Genomic DNA, 9894 nt, shown 5'->3' with positions numbered 1-9894 from the left:
GCATTGTCGGAACTAGAAGCACAAGCATTTCGCTACACTCGCATTAACATCTGCTAACCAGTGTATGTGACAAATAACATTTGATTTGATTTGATTTTGATTTGATTTGACATCACTGCCCTGGGGAATTGGGATTTTTAATTATTTTTTAAACAGAGGAAAGAGTACCTCCTACTGGCTCTCCAACACCACTTCAGGCAACATCTGGTCTTCCCTCCAGGGACTGACCAGGATCAACTCTGCTTAGACTCAGAGGCTCACCAGCAGTGAGATGCAGGGTGGTATGCTGCTGGCTATGAAATTGATAATAAAATAAACACATATTTAATGTTGGAACAGGCCTACTCTCTCCTCATCACATCTGCAAGGGCATTAATTAAATGTTTGCAAATGCATAGAAAGTGTATTCAAACTATATTGTATGACAAAGCTCTAGAATTGATCCAGTAGTCAAAGCTCTGGAACTGATTCAGTTGTCAAAGCTCTAGAACTGATCCAGTAGTCAAAGCTAATTACCAAGTCAGAATGCTACTACAACTCTTCATTATAAAAGTATGAAGTTGAAGAAGACTATATTTTAAATATTTTAATGGAAAAGTTATGTTCAGTGCCTTTTCAGAATGGAGGGGGTATGAAATAGCATTGTCCCATTATAATTAAAGAGATAATCATATCAATTAAATCGTGAACAAGATCAGTTCTATATGAACAGTTTCAGTAGGGTTAAGGTTAGGGTTAAGGTTTAGGGCTGGGGCGGGCAAACTATGGGTTAGGGTTAGGGTCAAATTATTATTTTGGATTAGAAAACCACTCCAGGACCTCCCGAGTGGTGCAGAGATCTAAGGCACTGCATCACAGTGTTGCTGTGTCACTTCAGCCTGGGGCTCATTGCGCTCAAGCGACTCTCTGTGGTGGGCCGGTCACCTGCAGGCTGACTTCTGTCATCAGTTGAACAGTGTTTCCTCTGACACATTGGTGCAGCTGGCTTCCGGGTTAAGCAAGCGGGTGTTAAGAAGCGTGTTTTGGAGGACGCATGACTCGACCTTCGCCTCTCCTGAGCACATTGGGGGGTTGCAGCGATGAGACAAGATCGTAATCACGAAAAAGGGAGCTAAAAATAAACATATATAAAAACAATCCAGACTACACTTGAATGTCAAAAACTAGATTGAAACTATGTAGAAATTATAATGGACCTATATATTTTCAAATAACTGCATTTTTTCTGGCCCACAAATTGATTTTGATGAACGAATCGGTAAAAAAAAAAATCTGTGCTGCCCTCCATTGAATTTCTAAATCGTGATGTGGCCCTCGAGCCAAAATGTTTGCCCACCCCTAGTTTAGCGTCAGGCAGATGATTAGGTTTTTGGTAATACCAGGGTGATATTGTGTACTGAGAGGTTTCTGTCTTGCTGTTAGTGCATAGCAACAGGAGCAGCATAGTCATAAGCTACTGTACCCAGACACATGAAACACAAACATGACTGGTGGACATAGTAATCCCTGTGCCTTCCATATTTATAGGGGGGGGTCTGGGGTTGGTGTGGTGATGGTGGTTGGTTCTGAGGTGGTTTGGGTGGTGGTGGGGGGTGGGTCGGGTGGTGATGGTGGTTGGTTCTGAGGTGGTCTGGGTGGTGGTGAGGGGGGTTGTGTGGTGATGGTGGTTGGTTCTGAGATGGTTTGGGTGGTGGTTGGTGTGGTGATGGTGGTTGGTTCTGAGGTGGTTTGGGTGGTGGTTGGGGGGTTGGTGTGGTGATGGTGGTTGGTTCTGAGGTGGTTTGGGTGGTGGTGGGGGGTTGTGTGGTGATGGTGGTTGGTTCTGAGGTGGTTTGGGTGGTGGTGGGGGGGTCGGGTGGTGATGGTGGTTGGTTCTGAGGTGGCTTGGGTGGTAGTCAGGGGGGTTGTGTGGTGATGGTGGTTGGTTCTGAGGTGGTTTGGGTGGTGGTGGGGGGGGGTGGTATGGTGATGGTGATGGTGGTTATGGTCTCTGTGAGACTGTCTTGGGGCTGTAGTGCTCCTCCTCCCGCTCCTCTTCAACTGGCAGTGATCTTTGTCCAGGCTGGAGATATTCTCTTTCTACTGAGGCTGAGTGTGGTGCTCTGTCCTGCAGTTGTGGTGGTTAGGGTGGTTTGTAGGGTGGTCGTGGGTGTGTGATTGTCTGAGAGATGTTTCTTTCTCCTCTCTGCGGGCTGGGTGTGCTTGTCAGCCTGGTGGTCATGGGAACCCTTCCTCTTCATCGCAGATGGCTTATTAATTCCCTCTCCATCCTGGAATAAAAAAACATAATAATAATAACAATCATAATCGTCATCATCATCATACACGGTCAAATGAAAATCATGTTAATGGGCAGTAATTTTTGATATGTGTATATTATAAATGCATCACATGCAACTTGTAAGAAGACTAAACACTTAGCCTATTAAAATGTTTACCTAACTCCATTAAGATAATTAGCAATATGCATGGTTGAGTTAGAGTAATAGAACACTAAAGTTGAGTTACAGTAATAGAACACTATAGTTACAGTAATAGAACACTATAGTTACAGTAATAGAACACTATAGTTACAGTAATAGAACACTATAGTTACAGTAATAGAACACTATAGATAAAGTAATAGAACACTATAGTTACAGTAATAGAACACTATAGTTACAGTAATAGAACACTATAGTTACAGTAATAGAACACTATAGTTACAGTAATAGAACACTATAGATAAAGTAATAGAACACTATAGTTACAGTAATAGAACACTATAGATACAGTAATAGAACACTATAGTTACAGTAATAGAACACTATAGTTACAGTAATAGAACACTATAGTTACAGTAATAGAACACTATAGTTACAGTAATAGGACACTATAGTTACAGTAACAGAACACTATAGTTACAGTAATAGAAAACTATAGTTGAGTTAGAGTAATAGAACACTATAGATAAAGTAATAGAACACTATAGTTAAAGTAATAGGACACTACAGTTACAGTTATAGGACACTATAGTTACAGTAATAGGACACTATAGTTACAGTAATAGAACACTATAGTTACAGTAATTGAACACTACAGTTACAGTAATAGAACACTATAGTTACAGTAATAGAACACTATGGTTGAGTTACAGTAATAGAACACTATAGTTACAGTAATAGGACACTATAGTTACAGTAATAGAACACTATAGATACAGTAATAGAACACTATAGTTACAGTAATAGAACACTATAGTTACAGTAATAGAACACTATAGTTACAGTAATAGGACACTATAGATACAGTAATAGGACACTATAGATACAGTAATAGAACACTATAGTTACAGTAATAGAACACTATAGTTACAGTAACAGAACACTATAGTTACAGTAATAGAAAACTATAGTTGAGTTAGAGTAATAGAACACTATGGTTGAGTTACAGTAATAGAACACTATAGTTGAGTTAGCGTAATAGAACACTATAGTTACAGTAATAGAACACTGTAGTTACAGTAATAGAAAACTATAGTTGAGTTACAGTAATAGAACACTATAGATAAAGTAATAGAACACTATAGTTACAGTAATAGAACACTATAGATACAGTAATAGAACACTATAGTTACAGTAATAGAACAATATAGTCACAGTAATAGAACACTATAGATGAGTTGCAGTAATAGATCATTATAGTTAAATTAATAGGACACTATAGTTACAGTAATATAACACTATAGTTACAGTAATAGGACACTATAATTTCAGTAATATAACACTATAGTTACAGTAATAGAACACTATAGTTACAGTAATAGGACACTATAGTTACAGTAATAGAACACTATAGTCACAGTTATAGAACACTATAGTTACAGTAATAGAAAACTATAGTTGAGTTAGCGTAATAGAACACTATAGTTGAGTTTGAGTAATAGAACACTATGGTTGAGTTACAGTAATAGAACACTATAGTTGAGTTACAGTAATAGAACACTATAGTTACAGTAATAGAACACTAGTTTTTCTTCCGGCGCCGACAGAGATGGCCGCCTCGCTTCGCGTTCCTAGGAAACTATGCAGTTTTTTGGTTTTTTTACGTGTTATTTCTTACAATAGTACCCCAGGTCATCTTAGGTTTCATTACATACAGTCGAGAAGAACTACTGAATATAAGAGCAGCGTCAACTCACCATCAGTACGACCAATAATATGATTTTCGCGAAGCGGATCCTGCGTTCTGCCTTTCACCCAGGACAACGGAATGGATCCCAGCCGGCGACCCAAAAAAACGACTTCGTAAAAGAGGGAAACGAAGCGGTCTTCTGGTCAGACTCCGGAGACGGGCACATCGTGCACCACTCCCCAGTATACTTCTCGCCAATGTCCAGTCTCTTGACAACAAGGTTGATGAAATCCGAGCAAGGGTAGCATTCCAGAGGGACATCAGAGACTGTAAGGTTCTTTGCTTCACGGACGCATGGCTCACTGGAGAGACGCTATCGGAGTCGGTGCAGCCAGCTGGTTTCTCCACGCATCGCGCCGACAGAAACAAACATCTTTCTGGTAAGAAGAGGGGCGGGGGCGTATGCCTTATGGCTAACGAGACGTGGTGTGGCCACAACAACATACAGGAACTCAAGTCCTTCTGTTCACCTGATTTAGAATTCCTCACAATAAAATGTTGACCGCATTATCTACCAAGGGAATTCTCTTCGATTATAATCACAGCCGTATATATTCCCCCCCAAGCAGACACATCGATGGCTCTGAACTAACTTTATTTGACTCTTTGCAAACTGGAATCCACACATCCTGAGGCTGCATTCATTGTAGCTCGGGATTTTAACAAGGATAATCTGAAAACAAGACTCCCTAAATTGTATCAGCATATCGATTGCGCAACCAGGGCTGGCAAAACCTTGGATCATTGCTATTCTAACTTCCGCGATGCATATAAGGCCCTGCCCCGCCCTCCTTTCGGAAAAGCTGACCACGTCTCCATTTTGTTGATCCCTGCCTACAGACAGAAACTAAAACAAGAAGCTCCCACGCTGAGGTCTGTCCAAAGCTGGTCCGACCAATCTGATTCCACACTCCAAGACTGCTTCCATCACGTGGATTGGGATATGTTTCGTATTGCGTCAGACAACCACATTGACGAATACGCTGATTCGGTGTGCGAGTTCATTAGAACGTGCGTTGAAGATGTCGTTCCCATAGCAATGATTAAAACATTCCCAAACCAGAAACCGTGGATTGATGGCAGCATTTGCGTGAAACTGAAAGCGCGAACCACTGCTTTTAATCAGGACAACAAGACCGGAAACATGACCGAATACAAACAGTGTAGCTATTCCCTCCGCAAGGCAATCAAACAAGCTAAGCGTCAGTATAGAGACAAAGTAGAATCTCAATTCAACGGCTCAGGCACAAGAGGTATATGGCAGGGTCTACAGTCAATCACGGAGTACAAAAAGAAAACCAGCCCAGTCACGGACCAGGATGTCTTGCTCCCAGGCAGACTAAATAACTTTTTTGCCCGCTTTGAGGACAATACAGTGCCACTGACACGGCCTGCAACCAAAACATGTGGCCTCTCCTTTACTGCAGTCGAGGTGAGTAAAACATTTAAACGTGTTAACCCTCGCAAGGCTGCAGGCCCAGACGGCATCCCCAGCCGCGCCCTCAGAGCATGCGCAGACCAGCCGGCTGGTGTGTTTACGGACATATTCAATCAATCCCTATCCCAGTCTGCTGTTCCCGCATGCTTCAAGAGGGCCACCATTGTTCCTGTTCCCAAGAAAGCTAAGGTAACTGAGCTAAACGACTACCGCCCCGTAGCACTCACTTCCGTCATCATGAAGTGCTTTGAGAGACTAGTCAAGGACCATATCACCTCCACCCTACCTGACACCCTAGACCCACTCCAATTTTCTTACCGCCCAAATCGGTCCACAGACGATGCAATCTCAACCACACTGCACACTGCCCTAACCCATCTGGACAAGAGGAATACCTATGTGAGAATGCTGTTCATCAACTACAGCTCGGCATTTAACACCATAGTACCCTCCAAGCTCGTCATCAAGCTCGAGACCCTGGGTCTCGAACCCGCCCTGTGCAACTGGGTACTGGACTTCCTGACGGGCCGCCCCCAGGTGGTGAGGGTAGGCAACAACATTTCCACCCCACTGATCCTCAACACTGGGGCCCCACAAGGGTGCGTTCTGAGCCCTCTCCTGTACTCCCTGTTTACCGACGACAGCGTGGCCACGCACGCCTCCAACTCAATCATCAAGTTTGCGGACGACACAACAGTGGTAGGCTTGATTACCAACAACGACGAGACGGCCTACAGGGAGGAGGTGAGTGCCCTCGGAGTGTGGTGTCAGGAAAATAACCCCACACTCAACGTCAACAAAACTAAGGAGATGATTGTGATGATTGTGGATTGTGGATTGTGGATGATTGTGGACTAAGGAGATGATTGATGGAACAGTAGTGGAGAGGGTAGCAAGTTCTAAGTTCCTCGGCATACACATCACAGACAAACTGAATTGGTCCACCCACACAGACAGCATCGTGAAGACCTCAGGAGGCTGAAGAAATTCGGCTTGTCACCAAAAGCACTCACAAACTTCTACAGATGCACAATCGAGAGCATCCTGGCGGGCTGTATCACCGCCTGGTATGGCAACTGCTCCACCCACAACCGTAAGGCTCTCCAGAGGGTAGTGAGGTCTGCACAACGCATCACCGGGGGCAAACTACCTGCCCTCCAGGACACCTACACCACCCGATGTTACAGGAAGGCCATAAAGATCATCAAGGACAACAACCACCCGAGCCACTGCCTGTTCACCCCGCTATCATTCAGAAGGCGAGGTCAGTACAGGTGCATCAAAGCTGGGACCGAGAGACTGAAAAACAGCTTCTATCTCAAGGCCATCAGACTGCTAAACAGCCACCACTAACATTAAGTGGCTGCTGCCAACACACTGACTCAACTCCAGCCACTTTAAAAATGGGAATTGATGGGAAATGATGTAAATATATCACTAGCCACTTTAAACAATGCTACCTAATATAATGTTTACATACCCTACATTATTCATCTCATATGTATACGTAGATACTGTACTCTATATCATCTACTGCATCTTTATGTAATACATGTATCACTAGCCACTTTAACTATGCCACTTTGTTTACATACTCATCTCATATGTATATACTGTACTCGATACCATCTACTGTATCTTGCCTATGCCGCTCTGTACCATCACTCATTCATATATCTTTATGTACATATTCTTTATCCCCTTACACTTGTCTATAAGGTAGTAGTTTTGGAATTGTTAGCTAGATTACTTGTTGGTTATTACTGCATTGTCGGAACTAGAAGCACAAGCATTTCGCTACACTCGCATTAACATCTGCTAACCATGTGTATGTGACAAATAAAATTTGATTTTGATTTAATACAACTTTAGGTATTTTTTAACGTAAATAATCGATCAAATTGAAGATGGGATGATCTGTGTTCAATACAGGAGGTAAATAAACTAGCATGCTTTCTGGTCACGCGCCTCTATCTAACAGTACACTTCAATTACCCTCGTTCAAGATGGCCGTACTTCTTCATTACACAAAGGAAAAACCTCAACCAATTTCTAAAGACTGGTGACATCCAGTGGAAACGGTAGGAATAGCAAGAAGGTCCCTTAGAAATCTGGATTCCCAATGAAAACTCATTGAAAAGAGAGTGACCCCCAAAAGAAAATTGGGAATGGTTTGTCCTCTGGGTTTCGCCTGCTAAATAAGTTATGTTCTACTCACAGACATGATTCAAACTGTTTTAGAAACTTCAGAGTGTTTTCTATCCAAATCTACTAATAGTATGCATATCTTATCTTCTGGGGATGCAGTTGAATTTGGGAATGCAATTCATCCGGACGTGAAAATACTGCCCCCTGTCACCAAGAAGTTAAGGTAGACGCACTGTCCCGGCTGTATGACACAGAGGAGCGGTCCATGGATCCCACTCCCATACTCCCAGCCTCTAGTTTGGTGGCGCCGGTAGTGTGGGAGCTGAATGCGGACATTGAGCGGGCATCACGTGCCCGCTCCCCCTCAGTGTCCACCTGGGCGTCTGTACATTCCGTCTGTATGTCACCCTCCTCTGGTCATCCTGGGATCGGCCGGACGGTCTTAATGAGAGGTACTGGTGGCCCACTTTAGCTAAGGAGGTGAGGGTTTATGTTTCCTTGTTTCCTTGTGCTCAGTGTGCGCCTAGTGCAAGGCTCCTAGACACCTGCCCAGAGGTAAGTTACAACCCTTACCCATTCCACAACGGCCGTGGTCGCACCTGTCGGTGGATTTCCTAACCGATCTTCCACCTTCACAGGGTATTGGACTGCTGAGGACTGGGGTGAAGTCATTTTCTCTGATGAATCCCCTTTCCGATTGTTTGGGGCATCCGGAATAAAGCTTGTCCGGAGAAGACAAGGTGAGTGCTACCATCAGTCCTGTGTCATGCCAACAGTAAAGCATCCTGAGACCATTCATGTGTGGGGTTGCTTCTCAGCCAAGGGAGTGGGCTCACTCACAATTTTTCCTAAGAACACAGCCATAAATAAAGAATGGTACCAACACATCCTCCGAGAGCAACTTCTCCCAACCATCGAGGAACAGTTTGGTGATGAACAATGCCTGTTCCAGCATGATGGAGCACCTTGCCATAAGGCAAAAGTGATAACCAAGTGGCTCGGGGAACAAAATATCGATATTTTGGGTCCATGGCCAGGAAACTCCCCAGACTTTAATCTCATTGAGAACTTGTGGTCAATCACTATACACACACATACACATGGATTTAATCCTGAAGGTATGTGGTAGTGGTGGAGTAGGGGCCTGAGGGCAGACATTGTGTTGTGAAATCTGTGAATGTATTGCAATGTTTTTAAAATTATATAAACTGCCTTAATTGTGCTGGACCCCAGGAAGAGTAGCTGCTGCCTTGGCAGGAACTAATGGGGATCCATAATAAATACAAATACAATTACAAATGACATCTTCACTCATCGGATGTGTCACGTCTGCTCCTGCTCCTCCCCTCTGGCGTCCGACGTCACCAGAGTACTAACCACCGGTCCTGGGATTCATCAGTACGCACACCTGTGAATCATTATGACTCACACCTGTACTCCATTACCTTCATCATTTCATCCCCTTTTTTGTCCCTCTCCCATGTTCACTCACTTGTTCATACACCAGTTGGTATTGTTCTTGTGTATTGGCATTCTGCCTTATGTTAGTGTCGTGTTCTTGGTTTTATTGTTTTATTAAAACGTTGCACCTGCTTCCGACTCACCGCCCCATAATTTCAGAATACCAACTCAAAATAGGGAAGCAGCGGGACAACCGGACGTCTCCCAGACGATCAATGAATAAGGTGACCTTCTTCGTCAACACCATGATCAGCTGGCTCAACTGGGGACGACCATGGAAGAGGTTCTCTGCAGTCTACAACATCTCAACAGCAGAGGATAGTCTAGAGCCCAGCAACCCCCTCAGGTCAGCGATGCCCATCTATCCCTCCCGGAGAAATATGACTGGACAACATCCAAATGCCATGGCTTCCTCCTTCAGTGCTCCCTCTATTTCACACATCAGATGGGAGCTCCCACCACCTAGAGGTCTAAGGTTGCCGCGGGGATTTCTCTGCTCAATGTGTTGGCATTGGAATGGGCTACAGCCACCTGGGAGAGAGGAGAGGAGGAGCTTGAGACTTATGAGGGGTTCATGGCTCTGTTTAAATGTATTTTCGATCATCCCGCGGATGGCAGAGAGGGAGGTGAGTGTCCTCAGCTCCAGCAGGGGAATCAGACCTTTCGGACAGTAG

The 9894-nt window shown here is 43.9% G+C and overlaps 1 protein-coding gene across 1 annotated transcript in view; it reads right to left on the bottom strand.

Annotated features, from left to right (window-relative positions):
- Positions 1 to 1800: 1800 nt before the first annotated feature.
- The window catches only part of cacnb2b (calcium channel, voltage-dependent, beta 2b), an 84836-nt gene continuing 76742 nt past the window's right edge, over positions 1801 to 9894 (bottom strand). The window contains exon 15 of the mRNA XM_042308321.1: positions 1801 to 2270. The gene's annotated coding sequence lies outside the window, so the exon portion shown is untranslated. The remainder of the gene's footprint in view (positions 2271 to 9894) is intronic.

This window comes from Oncorhynchus tshawytscha, linkage group LG28 (genome assembly GCF_018296145.1).
Source record: "Oncorhynchus tshawytscha isolate Ot180627B linkage group LG28, Otsh_v2.0, whole genome shotgun sequence".
In the NCBI taxonomy this organism is placed as follows: Eukaryota; Metazoa; Chordata; class Actinopteri; order Salmoniformes; family Salmonidae; genus Oncorhynchus; species Oncorhynchus tshawytscha.
The sequence above is the reverse complement of the archived record's forward strand: the minus strand, read 5'-3'. Positions and strand labels throughout refer to the sequence as shown.